The following is a 17,313-nucleotide window of genomic DNA, read 5'->3' as shown; positions in this document are numbered from 1 at the left end:
GCCTTGGATTTCCTCATGTACTTGTTTTATCCCGATGTGCTCTGTGTATTTTGCAAGGCTGCTTGAATCTTTTTTGGAATGACATAGTGTATAAATAAGTAAAAGCGCTATCTCTGGAACCCATCTCTTCTCCTACCAGAATTTTCAGGCCCTGGGCCTATGGGGATGCCACTTAATAAATTACTGATTGCATGTATCCTAAAGGTAATGGAGCTTCCAAAGGTGCAGAACAAACCACGAGAGAGTTGTTTAAGCACTAGGAAAATCTGGCCCGATACATTATTCCAGATCTATATTTATGCTCATGGCTTGCAAAGCACCCCAGGGCCTTTTGGGATAAAAGAAACTGCATGAATCTAAGAAAATATTATTATATAGATTTATTTGGGGTTGCTAAAGAGTGTGAGGCCCTCTGGAGAACCACAGGAGGAGAATGAATTATTTTCTGCAATTTCCAACACTTGTCTTTTTAAGAGTCTCTCACTGAACCCCTGGTGCCCACCCTAATAGTTCCAGCTAATCTTGTTGCTATAGTTACAACAATTAATTATATGCTTAACTAGCCTTACTAGTACATTGCAGCAATTCAATTAAAATCTGATTTTATTCTTCCTTACTTGCAGGTTTTTTTCAGCCTCCAGCTCTGAAAATTGCCTATAATATGAATTGAAAGAGTCCTCGAGGCTGTTCAGTCCATTTCCCAGTGACATCTTTGGCTAGAACTTGATGGAACAGGGCACTGTTGTCCTGACATAGACCTTGCTACAAGAGCCAAGACATTTGGGAGCTTGAACTCAACAGTGGAGCAAATCATAAAATAATATCCGATGGGTGTAAGGCTGCTATGAAGAGATTTTTCCCCCTTCTTAATTTTAATAATGTATTTAAATTGGAATGGAGATACACAGGATTCCTAAATTTGTGGTTGTGCCCAACCACTGTTTGACATCTAGAGACATTTCCAGTGGCCCCAGCAGCTGTGACATATGGTGGGGAGCACCTCTTCTGGGCAGCCCTGGAGACCAAACGGGGACTTAAGAGGCAGCCAGATCAATGTAAGCTCCAAAGTTCATGGAGATTGTTGGTCTCCAGATATCTGATGGAAACACATTGACTGGAAAAGCTGGATTATTGCCTCTTCTGCTCCCTGCCAGTGTCAGACTAAAAGCCCAACACCTTCATTTACTAGGAGACAAACACAGCTTGAGAGAAGTCTTGTTCAATTGTGCATGCTTTCAATGACAGAGCTGGTGGTAAAACCCATTCAGGTAAACCTCTAGAGGTTGTAGTTTTTTTCTTCCTTTCTTTTTTTTAATCTCAAAAGACATTCTGTCAGTGTAACTGACACTATGGTTTTCTGATATGGCTCCATATTTTTAATTGTTCCCCTTCCTTTCTTAGCCCCTAATAATGACAGATAAAACTGATGAATTTCTATGCACCAGGTACTGTGCTGAGGGATTTCCCACGTTATCTGATTTCGCAGATATGGAAACTGAGGACTGAGAACCCAAGGACATAGAGTTAGTAGCAGGATAACTGCCACACTCTGACCTGCCTGGCTCCCATCTGAGTTCTGAGTGTTCATTCTCTCAGCAATTCCCAATGCCTTTTCTACGCTGACCCTCTTTCGTGGATGCCCCCATTACTCTGGTGCTCCAGTCTTCAACTCTGGAGGGGTCCCCCATCTCCAGCCCTGACCCTCCATCACCGGACTGCAATACATCCCTTGTCTTCCTGTTGTCTCTTCAAATTCACTGTGTTACAAACAGAACTTGAATTCCCCTCCCTAACTCCCCAACATCCATCCTCTTTACTGCCCTACGTCTGTTATGTGACCCACTGTTCTTCCTGTTATAGGACCCTGAAACCTAAGAGTTCTCTTCCATCTTCAACTCTTCATCTGCTCCTAGGGCCAAAGGAGTACACTGGCACATGGAAGAGGGCTGGTTTTAATCCCTTTGCCATGAGCCAGAATGTGGGTTTGGCAAGAAATGACAACACACACGCCAGCTTTCTATACTGCTGTGGTTTTCCCATGTCATGCATTCCCTTCCATCCCTCCTGGGGGGTCAGGGTTTTTGTGCCATCCTGCAGGGCAGGTATGCAAAGGGGACATCCATCTGTCCTTCCTGGATGCTGGTCTTCTTCTCTGGACCATTATTGCATCCCAGTCCCTCAATCAAACATGACCTTCCTATGACCACAGAGGGACAAGATAACCACAAATGTCTTTTGGAGCTGTATCTTGTTCCAAGTACAAAGTCAGCACATTGTAGACATTTCAATTCTAAATTCAAATTTGCTTCTTTAGAAATATTTTTTTTTCAGCAGACATACCCCAATTGAAAGGAATGATTCCAAAATACGGGCCAGACATGGTGGCTCATGCCCATAATCCCAATACTTTGGGAGGCTGAGGTGAGCAGATCACCTGAGGTCAGGCGTTCGAGACCAGCCTGACCAACATGGCAAAACCCCATCTCTACTAAAAATACAAAAATTAGCCAGGGGTGGTGCCAGGTGACTGTAATTCCAGCTACTAGGTAAACTGAGGCAGGAGACCCTTTTGAACCCGGGAGGCAGAGGTTGCAGTGAGCCAAGATCTCGCCACTGCACTCCAGCCTGGGCAACAGAGCAAGCCTGCATCTCCAAAAACTAAACTAAACTAAACTAAACTAAACTAAACTAAAATAAAATAAAATAAAATAAAAATGTGTGTGTGCCCGTGTGTGTGTGTGTGTATGCAGATAGATGAGAGTGGGGAGAATATTTACAGACACAGACATAGAAAGGGGACTGTGCTTCATGTAGTATTTGGATTTTCCCAGTGCCAGGCACAATGTAATTTAAAAGAGATTGAGTGTTTTATATCTGCAAGGCACTGTGTTAGGTGCAAATATTATGTATCCCCTAAATAAATATTCATCAATGAGTAAATGAATGGGTCAATGAGAGAATGGACGTATCTATTTATTTATTCATGTATTTATTCATCATGGAGACCACATTGGGCTCTGAGAACAAAGTGATATTTTCATTGTTCATGCATTTCACTAATGTTTCACACATGTCTTGTATGTGCCAGTCACCATGCTGGACCCTGAGAATACAAAGATGAACAGTATTGTGTATACTAAATCACTAGGGAAGTAGGTCAAGTCCAGTGATGGGGACTGGGAAGTGGAGGCCAATGACAGTGACCCCACTGGGCCCTGAGCCGTCCCAGAGCTCTGCTGGCTCTGCCTGATGCAGGAAAGGCCCAAGGATACTGCAGCTGAGAGACGCTTCCCTCAGGGTTCCTCTTGGAGCCAGTTGACCCCATGTGGCCTGCCACTTGACTCATCTATGAAACTATGACCCCGATTTTATGAACACCACAGCCCCCACAGTTCAGTAACAAAGAGACACATCCATGAGCCAACAGAGAATCCTAATCTATCCCACTTAATCCACGGAAGTGGTAAAAACAGCCCATCACCACCCAGGCTTCCCTGGCACCCGGCTGGCTGTCACTGGGAAAGGCAGTGAGAGGATTTGCCTGGGTAAACTCAATGATGCTGGTCACATCACAGCGCTGTCCTCAGCCACTGCAGATGCTGCAAGGGGGCTGGAGTCCCGCATTTAGCTTTCATTAATCGGTGCTCATCCGGGAACAGACTTAATCTGACCAATTCCACTAAAGGAAAATAAAATATAAAGAATATCCCGGGAACAGCTATCCCTTACACAATCACCATGGAAACACTGCCATCACAGGGGCTGTCTAGGCCAAAGCTGTGCAGAAAAGAGGGTGGTTGTGGTGTGCTCGTGCCCTCACCCTCCAGGGCACAGCAGCCTGGGGACATGAATAGAGTCGCAGGCAAATTATAGTATTCTCCTGCCTCTGTCCCAGCTGCTGCTAGAAAACTTGGTGCACCTTCACATACCTACCCAGCCAGCTCTCAGGATGCTCAGGAGTGTCTCAGCCGAGATGAACTCATCCCTAGACCTTTTCACAGTCATTGCTGGGATGAGCCCTGTACTAGCACCTCCCAAAGACACCAAGCAAACCAGATGCAGAAATGTCCTTCTGGCAGCAGGCTCGGCTGTTGTCTTGTGGTCCAGAATGTCCCTTGGGCTAACACTGAATCCAAGTTAGAAACTGGCCCTGTAGCCCATCTGTTCTCCTCTCTCTGGGGCAGTGGCCACAATCCAAGTTCCTACTTGATACCAGCATCTTAGAAACAGGGTAAGCCCCTTCCTTCAGCCTTTTCTGCCATCATACATCCACAATCCCCTACTCTCACCCCATATGCTGAGGGATGCTCCCCAGCTAACCCCCTTCTCCCCACCCATCTACCCTGAATCTTGAATCAAGCGTCCTTGAGCCCATCTGCCTGTGCCTCTCTGCTCTTGCTTCTCTATTGCGAACTCTTTCTAGGAGAACCCCTAGTTTTTCACATACATAAGCCTCTGAGAGGTCTTCCCCTCCTTTTCCACACCTGCTGAATCCCTGGGTGAACACATTTGGGTAACTTTTGGCTTAAAGACAATTCATTCAAGCAAAGCCATACAACTGGGTGATTTGTAGGAACTTCCATTGGTTTGCTCAATTTTTTACTGCCTGAGCTTCACAGAAGTCTTGGCCCCTTCACAAAGACATGGGTTGGAGGCTGGTGCCGGATTGAATGAAAGATACTGCTATGGACAAAGTTGTGTCCTCTCACAAAAGTTGTAAGTTAAAGTAAGTTAAAGTCTAATCCCATTATCACTGTATTTGAGGTAAAGAAGTAATTAAGATTGAAGGAGGTCATAAGGGTGGAGCCCAAATGTGACAGGATTCATGTTTTTATAAGAGGAAGGAAACATCAGAGAGCACACTTTCCCTCTCCACCATGTGAGGACATAGCAAAAAGATGGCTGTCTACGAACCAGGTAGAGAGCCCTCACCAGAAAGCAAGTCAGCTGGAACCTTGACCTTGGACTTCCCAGCCTCCAGAACCATGAGCCAGGTAAAGACCTCTCACCAGAAACCAAGTTAGTTAGAACCTTGATCTTGGACTTTCCAGCCTCCAGAACCATGAAAACATAAATGCCTGCCATTTAAGACCCTCGGTCAAAGGTATTTTGTTATGGTGGCCCAAGCAGACTGAGGCATGTATAAACAGCTGCTCAGACAGTAGGCAATGTTTATGGACTATCTGGAAGGCAACTTGCTGTCTAGGTACAGCCACTTGCACTGTTTATTTAATCCTCACAGCATCTTCCAAGACCTGCATTGACATCCTCAGTCTACCCAGAGAACCCAGTACCCATGAGGTTTAGCTGTTGGCCCAAGTGGCAGAGCTGGTGTCCAGACTTAGGTCTAGAGGATTCCAAATGCTGGAGTGAGGGGAAGGGAGAGAAAATGCTGGAAAAAGGCTCACAGTCTCACAGAAAGGGTCTGGCATGGCTCACTATCCATTTGCTCATTGCCCTTGTTCCCTGGGGCTGTCCTGGAGATCGAGTGTTCTCATTGCCAGACCCAGAAGGTAGTGGAGAATTAGGTTTGGCATTATTTCCAGATTGTATACCTCAGGGACAGTAGAGCTCTCCATCTTCCTTGTCAGATGATAAGCCAGAACCAGGAGCCTCATTCACATCCATCCACCCCTTGGCTCTAGTCCTTCCTTTCTGCACATCTCTGGGAGCATTTACTTGAATTCCTGGGCCATCTACCCTTTTCATTCATATCATACCCTATCCCTGCTTCTCCTAATGTATTGCTGGAGCATACATAATTTATGACAACAGTGTTTCTTTAATTTGTGGCAGGCATGGAGATGCACCACCCAAATCATCTTCAAGAAAAGACTTGCCACAAGCAAGTACAGTGGTAAGCTGAGAGCTTCTAGCTCCTTCAGGGTCTGCCTCAGCTTGTGAGCCATGGTCATGCTATTCTTGAGCTGCCTTCAAAAAGGAACAGGAATGGAGGAACAAGAGGCTAAGGACAGTTACCCCAATAAAAAGACACCCTCTTGCTCAATTTCTGGAAGTGTGCTTATTTTCAAATCTGAAACTTACTAGAAAGGCTGGCTGTGTCTTCTTGGAGAAAGACTGCAATGCCATGCCAAGTATCTGCTGTAATTTTCCCAGTCCTTCCCCCCTTTACTAGAGTAGCAGAACATAGAGAAAGGGGACTATTCTTATATTCTGGGGATCACTGGACACAGGCCTAGGTTGACATTGATTCACAGACACCTGAACTATGCTGGCTTCTGGTTACAGTGGAGGCTTATCTAGAGGTAAAGTAACAACAGAATTCTGGCCAAATTTCAGCTTACACTATGTCCACTGGGTCCACAGACTCACCTGATGGTGATTTCTTCAGTTTCCAAACTTATAATTGAATTAGACATACTTAGCAGTTAGCTACATCCCTATCTTGGGTTCTAGACCTTTGTAACAAGAGCTATCAGAGAGAAGAAGACCAAGTGTCCTTGGCCAGATAGTAAATCGAACATGGATGGTATCACACCCAGGGAGGGAGGATAGCAGGTAGTAGTAGTACCATCCTAAAGGCACTAATTGGGTTAGTGGTTTCTACATATCTCCATGTAATTCACCAGTTTGTCCCTGAAGAGGTGATACATCCTGGAAAATGATTGTGGATAATCTTGAGCTTAACCAAGCAGTAGCCTCACATACATGGGATATGGCCACTGATGCAGCAAATTAAATTTTTTTTTAAAACTCAAGGAAGAGGATCAGACACAGTTTACACCTACATAGAATAGACACAACATATGTTCACAGTTTATTCCTTGGGGCTATTTTAATTTTCTCTTCCTCGATTATTATTTATTTATTACTATACTTTAAGTTCTAGGGTACTTGTGCACAACGTGCAGGTTTGATACATAGGTATACATGTGTCATGTTGGTTTGCTGCACCCATCAAATCATCATTTACATTAGGCATTTCTCCTAATACTAGCCCTCCTCCAGCCCCCAACCCCCCAAAAGAGGCCCCAGTGTGTGATGTTCCCCGCCCTTTGTCCAAGTGATCTCATTGTTCAGTTCCCACCTATGAGTGAGAACATGCAGTGTTTGGTTTTCTGTCCTTGTGATAGTTTGCTGAGAATGATGGTTTTCAGCTTCATCCATGCCCCTGCAAAGGATATGAACTCATCCGTTTTTATGGCTGCATAGTATTCCATGGTGTATATGTGCCACATTTTCTTAATACAATTATTGATGGACATTTGGGTTAGTTCCACGTCTTTGCTATTGTGAATAGTGCCACAATAAACATACGTGTGCATGTGTCTTTATAGTAGCATGATTTATAATCCTTTGGGTATATACCCAGTAATGGGATGGCTGGGTCAAATGGTAATTCTAGTTACAGATCATTGAGGAATCGCCACACTGCAGTGATGGGCAATAAACAGTATGGAGATTCAGGCACCTGCAACTTCAGAGACCCACTGCATCTTGCATACCCTATCACATCAAATGCAAAGATGCTTTGCTAAATATCATAAAGGGAAATAAAAGGATGAGTTGGAGAGAATATCAATGAAATTTATTTTGATTAAAACACCATCAGATTCATTGAATTTATAGATCGAATTGGAGACAATGAGCATCTTTACAATTTTGAGTATTCTAATCCACAAGTATGTATGTTAGCTTGCTAGGGCTGCCATAACAAAGTACCACAGACTCTGTGGCTTAAAAGAAAGAAATTTATTTTATCACAGTTCTGTAAGTGAGAAGTCTGAGAGCAAGGTTTCAGTAGGGTTGATGTCTTCTGCGGTTTTTCTCCTTGGCCTGTAGTTGGCCACTTTCTCCCCATGTCCTCACATGGCTTCCTTTGTACCTGTTTGTGTCCAAATTTCCTCTTCTTTTAAGGACACCAGTCATATCAGATTAGGATCTATCCTAATGGCTCCATTTTAACTTAATTAACTCTTTGAAGATCATCATCTCCAAATATAGTCACATTTTTACTATCGGGGTTCTGCCCTGGGGGTTAAACTTCAACTTAGGCATTTTGGGAGAAGCCACAATTCAGTCCAGAACAATAAAATATTCCTCTATTTATTCATACCTTCTTTCTCTCAATTACATTTGACGGTGTTTAGTGTTGAAGTGATGCCCTTTTTTTCTAGGTGTTTGATTTATTCCTAGGTATTTGATGTTTTGATACTCTTTATAATTGGTATCATTTTTAATGCCATTCTCTATTTGCTGCTGGTATATTAAAGTATTGAATTTCATACACTGATCTTTTATTCAGTGACCTCATTAAATTCATTTATTAATTGCAATAGTGTATTTGCAAATTCCTTTAGATTTTTCTACTTCACAACCATATGGTCTGAAAATAACGTTATTCTATTTCTTTCCTTTTAGTCCTTGTACATTTTTTTTTTTTTTTTTTTTTGAGACGGAGTGTTGCTCTGTCACCCAGGCTGGAGTGCAGTGGCCGGATCTCAGCTCACTGCAAGCTCCGCCTCCCAGGTTTACGCCATTCTCCTGCCTCAGCCTCCCGAGTAGCTGGGACTACAGGCGCCCGCCACCTCGCCCGGCTAGCTTTTTGTATTTTTTTAGTAGAGACGGGGTTTCACTGTGTTAATCAGGATGGTCTCGATCTCCTGACCTCGTGATCCGCCCGTCTCGGCCTCCCAAAGTGCTGGGATTACAAGCTTGAGCCACCGCGCCCGGCCAGTCCTTGTACATTTTATTCATTATTCTTACCTTATTGCACTGACTTGGACAACTAGTACAATAATGAATGGTGTTATAGTTAATATTGACTGTTGATTTGATTGGATTGATGCAAAGTATTGTTTATGGGTGTGTCTGTGAGGGTGTTGCCAAAGGAGATTAACACTTGAGTCAGTGGACTTGGAGAGGCTGACTCACTCTCAATCTGAGTGGGCACCATCTAGTCAGCTGCCAGCACTGCTAAAATAAAGCAGGCAGAAGAAGATGGAAAGAGCAGACTTGCTGAGTCTTCCATCCTCCATCTTTCTCCTGTGCTGGATGCTTCCTGCCCTCGACCATCAGACTCCAACTTCTTCGGCCTTTGGACCTTTGGACTTAGACCAGTGTTTTGCCAGGGGCTCTCAGGCCTTCATCCACAGACTGAAGGCTGCACTGTTGGCTTCCATACTTTTGAGGTCTTGGGACACTTTGAGGACTTGAGACCCTACTTTGAGGTCTTGGCTTCCTTGCCCCTCAGCTTGCAGATGACCTATTGTGCGACTTTACCTTATGATCCTGTGAGTCAACACTCCTTAACAAACTCCCCTTCATATATACATCTATCCTATTAGTGCTCTCCCTGTAGAGAACCCTAATACAAATGGAAATGATAATAACACATTTTGTCTTATTTCCGTTGTTTAGAAGATGCCTCCTATGTAGCACTATACATTATAAAATGTTTACTTTGATTTAATTGAGCTGCTTCTTATCAGTTTAAGGAAGTTTTTTTTTTTTTTTTTTTTTGCTGTTTCTTGTTTGCTGAGCATTCTTATCAGCAATTAGTAATAGATTTTATTAAATTTTGATTCTTCACCTGTTCCTTATAGGAACTTTGTTAATTACATATTAAATTTATTTAGTAGATAATAGAAATAAATAGTAGTATTTAAATAGTAGAAAGACTTTCTCCTATTTTTAATTCTGTTTGAGAGGTTTTCCTTTTTAATTAAAGTATTTGGTTCATTTACATTTAACATAATTGCTGATATAGTTTGGTTTTTATCTGTTATCAACTACTGTTATCTATTTTATCTGTTCTGCATGCCTTTTATGCCTTTCTTGAAACTTTTTGAACCAATAAAACATTTAAAAATTTATCTCCAGGTCCTTTTCTCTTACCTTGTTAACTATAATTTCTTTTATCCACCTTTAAAGGTTACACAGTGATTACCCCAAACATTGTTGATTTATTAGATTCTAATAAAACTTGGTACTTGGATCACTTCCCAGGTAGGAAAACAACTTCACAAATTTTAACTTCATTACCTTGCTTCCATCTTTTGTGTTGTTTTGCATATTTGTTCTTCATGTATTTTAAATCATTATTGTTCTGTATAGTCAATATTTATTTAGATCTATCCATATATTTACATTTTTTCATTCCTTTTTATTTTTTCTTGCATTTCCATGTTTTCATCTGAAATAAATCTTTCTCTATCTTAGGAAATACTTTAGGATTTCTTTTGGTGTGTGCCTGAAGGTAACAATTGTTTAAATTTTGGTCTGTCTGATAATGCCCTCATTTTTCCTCCATTCTTAAGGAATGGTTTTCCTGGATAGGATTCTAGCTTGGCAATTATACTCAGAAAATCTATTCAGCAATATTTGTCTGGTACTTAATATTTATCCAAAACCTGTTTTGATCAAGTAATGCCACTTTTAGGAAATCAGTGAAAATAAGTTAAAATGCAAAAAAAGCAGCTGCATTGCATCATTCATAACAGGGAACAAGTATAAAATGTAGCATTTATGCAACGTTAAATAAATCATGACACATTCACAATGCAATACTGCAAGAACATTAAAATGATGTTTTATGAAGAATTTTTAGTGAGCAAAACACACTATTATTATAAGTGCAGAAAACGAAATGCACATTTCAATATATTATGTGATTTTGGCTAAATAATAAAACTATATGTATAGGAAACACCTAAAAGGAAATACATAACTCAGTTAACTTTGCTTATCTATAGGTGTAAGTGTTACAGGTAGTTACTTTTTGCTATATAATTGGAATAAATGATTCCCATATTTAACTACAGTAGCTTCACTATTCTTTTCCATTTAAAATTATAAATGAAATTAATGGTAAAATTATAGCTCATTTAAGGAACATTTAAGAGGTTGAAGTTATCATAATTGTCTTCTACACAGAATTTTCCATGAGAACAAAACATAAAAATATAATGAAGAGAGCCGTTTAAACTGTCATAAAAGGTCCCCACCCTCAAATCACTGACTAAAACTTACCTCACGCAAGATGCCTGCTATGGACTAAATGATTGTGTTCCCTCAAAATTTTTATGTTGAAATCTTAATCCCCAATGTGATGGTATTAGGAGGTGAAGTCTTTGGGAGGTGATTAGGTCCTGAGTTCTCTCTCATGATGGGAGCTGCCTCAGAGAACTGCCTCATCCCATTCACTGTGTCAGGATGCAATGAAAGATGGTGTTTATGAACCAGGAAGTGGGCCTCACCAGATGCCAAATCCGCCAGTGCTTTGATCTAGGATTTTCCAGCCTCCAGAACCATGAGAAATAAATCTTTATTGTTGATAAACCACTCAGTTTTTGGCATTTTGTTATAGCATCCCAAATGGACTCAGACTGTGCCATAAACACATGATCCCTAAGCATAATTCTTTCTGTTGAAAATTGCATCCCACACACATTTCATCCAGAGTGAAAAGAAGAGTATACACCATCCTTCATACACAGTACTAATCACTTCCTAAACCTCATTAGGGCTGGTAATAATGCTTCCCCAACAGGAATTAATTTTATGCTAATCATATATGTCAGTGACTCTCACAGCTGCTCCACAGAAGCAACGGTTTTGCAAATTAGTTGCTTTCTTATTTGGGAAAGGTGTGGGATGGGCCAGAAGGAAAAGCATCACTGGAACTCACATAATGTTTTTAGACTTGTTAATTAGCCTCGCAGTCTCGTTTTATCATTTCATCCGAAGATGGTTTGGGGCTTAAAGCAATCCTGAGGTCATCAGTTCTGACTCAGCTGATTAACACCGGGCTTGTCAGATAATTGGAAAGGTCAAAAAACAGTGTCTAGTCTTTCTCCTAAAGCTAAAATTACTGTCAGAAAAATTTCTAAGAGATGTTCCAGCCCTTGCAGGAAGGAGCTTAGGAATTAAGTAGATCTTAACTTAGATCTTTGGTCCCTGCTGCCTTGCTGTGTGGCCCTGAGAACAGAGCTTATCTTTGTGAACCTAAGTCTTCTTCTCTGTGAAAATGAAAATTAAAATGCCTCTCACATAGGGAGGAGCAAGAAGCATAATGTCCAACACACAATGGGGGAAAGATAAATGTTCATCTACTCAAATCTTCTTTCTACACTTACTAGAAATCCTTGTTTATTTGGGAGGATCAAGATACAACTTCAAAACTAATTGAATATTTTTCACTTTGAAGGTAAAACTGATTAGGTTACTTTCAGCTTAAAAGTGGAATGTGATAGAGACAAGAAGGTCCTGTACGGGTAGAAATGGTGGAGGGAGTTAGGCAGACACCATGAGAATCCAGGCAAAGCACAAAAACCTGAAAAGGATCCCACAAAAGAGATGATAAAGGTTAGTTTTATTTATTCGTGTAATTAACATTTATTGAGCACCTACTACATTATAGGCACAGAGTTTGATGTCGAGGCTACAGTGGGGAACAAGATAATCTCCCTGCTTTTGTCAGAGAGCTTATACTCTAGTGGGGAAAACAGGTATGGAGACAGAATGGTAAGGGCTGTGATGCTGAATCCCCTGCTCCCCACTCTAGAATGTCCCTGAGTCAGCCTGCTAACTTTCCACCAGCAATGCTTGTACTGGCAGACTGTAGAGTCCTTGGGAATGGGGCCATGGCTGGCAGGGCTCGGAGGTAGCAGCATGGCATTGTACAGGGCAGACATTAGATATTTTATTCTGTTATGACCCAGTCTTCGGAGAGGGGTTGCTGCCTTTTCCCAAGACACAGGTAGTGATCACAGAAGTTCACAACTGTAGCAAATCACCCCACATATACCAATCACTGTGAGTCATTGAGAGGAGCGGCTTCTGCCAGGAAAGACCCCTTCGCTAGGGAAGGCTAGCTTGCCCGTATATGTCAGACCCAGCCTACCCCTGAGCGCATCTTCTCTGGCCTTCCCTATGATTCCTCTCCAGCTCTCACATGGCCATGCCAGGATAGTCACTTGCCTGAGTGCCTTCTGGGAGGTTAGGATCAACTGAGGGCAGTGGAGAGTTCAAAGAAGCACAGTGCACTTCTTCCCAGGATGGTGGGTCACACAGAGCAGGAAGGAGAGATCAGATTATACTCTAAATATGTTGAAGACCTTGCTGGTTTAAGAACGGAAAGGTAAAGAATCCCCTCATGCTTCCCTTCATTCACTCCACGAATATTTGATGAATGCTCATTATGTGTCTGGCACAGTGCTCGATGCTGGAGGTACACTGGTGAGTTAAAATAGTTCTAGTCCCCACACTCATTGAGTTTCAGATCAGTGAGGTAGAACTTAAGCAAATCAAGTCAGAAATTAAATGTGACAACTATGACTGGTGTTATGTAAGGACCACACAGGATGCCATGAGAGGGAGATTTCACCTGGTCAGGGAGGGCATCCCTAAGGAAGTTGATATGGTTTGACTGTGTCACCATTCAAATCTCATCTTGAATTGTAGCTCTTATAATCCCCCACGTGTCATGGGAGGGGCCCAGTAGGGGGTAATTGAATCATGGGGGTGGGTTTTTCTCATGCTGTTCTCATGATAGTGAATAAGTCTCATGAGATCTGATGGTTTTATAAAGGGCAATTCCCCTGCACATGATCTCTTGCCTGCTGCCATGTAATATGTGTCTTGCCTCCCTTTAACCCTTCGCCATGATTGTGAGGCCTCCCCAGCCATGTGGAACTGTGAGTCAATTAAACTTATTTTCCTTTATAAAAAACTGTAGTACAATATCACAACCAGGGTACTGACTTTGACACAGTCAACACACAGAATATTTTCTCCCCCACAGGGATCTCTCATGGTGCCCTTTTCTTATCATACCTACTTCTTTCCTGCCCCTAACTCCTCCTTAACCCATTATTCTCCATTTCTGTGATTTTATTATTTGAGAATGCATGTAAATGAAATCAAATGATATGTAACCTTTCAGCTTTTTTCACTTAGCCTGATTTTTTAGAGATTCATGTGGGCTATTGTGTGTATCAACCTTTTGTTCCATATTTATTAGTGAATAGGATAATTCATGTCCCATGGGATGGATTGCCACAATTTGTTTAACCATTCATCCATTGAAGGACCTCTGGGCTGCTTCCCAGTTTGGGGCTACTACAAATAAAACTTCTGTAAACACTCATATGCAGGGTTTTGTGAGAATATAAGTCTTCATATCTCTAGGATAAATGACCAGGAGTGCAATTGCTGGCTCATGTGGTGGTTGCATAGTTAGTTTTATATGAAACTGCCAAACTGTTTTCCAGAGTGTCTGCACAATTTTTCAATTCCATCAATAATATGAGTGATCCACTTTCTTCACATCTTCTCCAATATTTGGGGTTATCAATATTTTTTTATTTTAGCCATTCTGATAGGAATGTAGTGATAGCTCCTTGTAATTTTGATTTCTAACTCCCGAATGGTTAATGACTGGACATCTTTTCATGTGATTGGTTGCCATCTGTATGTCTTCTTTAGGGAAATATCTCTTTGTTTTTCATTCACGTTCTAATTAAATTGCTTCCTTTTTTACTTGAATTTTGAGGGTTCTTCACATAGTCTAGATTCTAGTCCTTTATTGGATATGTGGCTTATACAAATATTGTCCCAATCTGTAGCTTACCGTCTCATCCTCTTAAAAGGGTCTTTAACAGAACAAAAGTTTAAACTAGTGATGAAGCCCAATTTATAAGTTTTTCCTTTCATGGATCACACTTTTGGTTTCAAGTTTCAAAACGTTTTGCCTAGCCCTAGATCCCAAAGATTTCATTCTTTTTTAAATAAAAGTTTTACTTTTAACTTTTAATTTTGAGTCTGTAATCCATTTTGAGTTAATTTTTGGAGACGATATGAGACTTAAATTGAGGTTATATTTGTTTATTTTCCATGAATGTACAATTGTTCTAGCACCATTTGTTGAATAATCTTTGCATCTTTGTAAAAATCATTTGGGCATATATGTGTAGGACTATTTGGGATTCCTTATTCACTTACGTTTATCTTTGTGTCTGTCTTTCCATCTTTGCCACATAGTCTTGATTAATGTAACTATATAATGTCTCAAAATTTAGTAGACTTATTCTTTTCACTTTATTATTTTTCCAAATTGTTTTAGCTATTGTAGTCCCTTTACCTTTCTGTAAAAATTTTCAAATAATCTTGTCTGCAACTACACAAAAATCTTGCTAAGATTCAGAACAATTTTTAAATTAATATATATTTATTGGCTACCTGAAGTGTTTTGCTACATGCATAGAATGTGTAATGGTCAAGTCAGGATATTTAGGACATTGATCACCCTAAGTATTTATCATTTCTATCTGTTGGAAACATTTCAAGTTGTTCCTTCTTGCTATTTTGAAATGTACAATCCATTGTTGCTAAGTATAGTTAGCTCACTCTGCTATTGAACATTAAAACGTATTCCTTCCATCTATCTGTATATTTGTATTGATTAATCTCTTCATTCCCCACCCACTCCCACACACATACTCTTTCCAGCCTCTGGTAACTATCATTCTATTCTATCTCCATGAGATCAAGTTTGTAACTGCACTTATGAGCAAGAACTTGTGATATTTATCTTCCTGTGCGTGGCTTATTTCACTTAACAAACTAACCTCTAGTTTCATCCATGTTGCTGCAAATGACAGGATTTTATTCTTTTTATAAGCAAACAGTATTCATTGGATATATATATATATACAGCATTTTCTTTTTCTATTCATTTGCTCATGGACACTTGTCTCCACATCCTTGCCAACATCTGTGATTTTGTGTCTTTTTTATAACAACCATTCTAACAGGGTAAGGTGATATCTCATTGTGGTTTTGAGTTACATTTCTCTTGATGATGAGTGATGGTGAGCATTTTTTCATATGCCTGTTGGCCATTCATATGTCTTCTTTTGAGAAATGTCTACTCATGTCCTTTGCCCACTTTTTAATGGGATTATTTATTTATTTATTTTTTGCTGTTGTTTGAGTTCCTCGTATATCTGGATATTAGTCCCTTGTTCACTGAACAGTTTGCAAATATTTCCCCATTCAACAAATTGTCTCTTCATTCTAGTGATTGCTTCTTTTACTGTGCAGAAGCTTTTTAGTTTAATATAGTCCAATTTGTCTTATTGTGTTATTGTTGCCTGTGTTTTTGAGGTCTTAGCCATAAAACCTTTGCTAAGACCAATGTCCTGGAGTGTTTCACTTATGTTTTCTTCTAGTAGTTTTATATGTTTGACTCTTACATTTAAGTTCTTAATCCATTTTGAGTCAATTTTTGTAAATGGTAAGAGATAGGATTATAATTTCATTCCGCTACATATGTATGTCTAATTTTCCTGGCACCATTTAGTGAAGAGGGTGTTCTTTCCCCACTGTATGCTCTTGGCACCTTTTTCAAAAATCAGTTGGCTGTAAATACAGGAATTTATTTCTGAGTTCTCTGTTCTCCTCCATTGGTCTATGTGTCTATTTGTATACTAATGCCATGCTGTTTTGGTTACTATAACCTTGTAATATATTTTGAAGTCATGCAGTGTGATGCCTCCTCATTTGTTCTTTTTGTTCAGTATTGACTTTGTTATTTGGATTCTCTTTTTTGTGTTTCTTTGGTGGTTTTCTGTCATTGTAACATTTGAGTACTTTCTCTTCTTCATTTGTATGTTTGCTCCATCAGTGAGTTTTACACTTCATGTGTTTTCATGAGGGTAGATATTGTCCTTTCACTTCCAGGTATAGGACTCCCTTAAGCATTTCTTGTAGGGTTGGCCTAGTGGTGATGAATTCCTTCAGCTTTTGCTTGTCTGGGAAGGACTTTATTTCTCCTTCATTGATGAAGGATAACTTTTTTGAGTATAGTGTTCTTGTCAAACAGTTGTTGTCTTTCAGCATTTTGTATATATCATACCATTCTCACTGGGCTGGTAAGGTTTCTGCTGAGAAATCTTCTGCTTGTCTGATGCATGTTCCCTTATATGTGAATAGATGCTGGTCTCTTGCTATTTTTAGGATTCTCTTTGTCTTTAACTTTTGACAATTTGACTATCATGTGCCGTGGAGAAAACTTCTTAGGGTTGTATCTATTTGAGAGTTTCTGAGCTTCCTGTATCTGGATGTCTAAATCTCTTGCCAGACTTGGGAATTTTTCAGCTATTATTTCATCAAATAGATTTCCTACATCTTTGGCCTTCTCTTAATCTTCTGAAACACCCAAAGTTTGAATATTTGGTTGCTTGTGTCCCATCACATAGGTCATTTCTAAAGACCTGTCTTTAAATTCTAAAATTCTTTCTTCTCCTTTAGCTCATCTTTTGTTGAAGTTCTCAAATGTATTTCTTATCT

The 17,313-nt window shown here is 40.3% G+C and overlaps 1 long non-coding RNA gene across 4 annotated transcripts in view; it reads right to left on the bottom strand.

The window, feature by feature from the left end:
* Window positions 1-12,165: 12,165 nt before the first annotated feature.
* The window catches only part of LOC117070150, a 36,557-nt gene continuing 31,409 nt past the window's right edge, over window positions 12,166-17,313 (bottom strand). For 2 of the 4 annotated variants that reach the window (XR_004431790.1, XR_004431791.1), the window contains exon 6: window positions 12,166-12,295. This is a non-coding gene — a long non-coding RNA (uncharacterized LOC117070150). The remainder of the gene's footprint in view (window positions 12,296-17,313) is intronic. The other 2 variants (XR_004431788.1, XR_004431785.1) reach the window with 2 other exon arrangements.

The sequence above is a fragment of the Trachypithecus francoisi genome, unplaced genomic scaffold (assembly GCF_009764315.1).
Source record: "Trachypithecus francoisi isolate TF-2019V2 unplaced genomic scaffold, Tfra_2.0 Lachesis_group3, whole genome shotgun sequence".
In the NCBI taxonomy this organism is placed as follows: domain Eukaryota; kingdom Metazoa; phylum Chordata; class Mammalia; order Primates; family Cercopithecidae; genus Trachypithecus; species Trachypithecus francoisi.
This window is presented reverse-complemented; position numbering and strand designations above follow the sequence as displayed.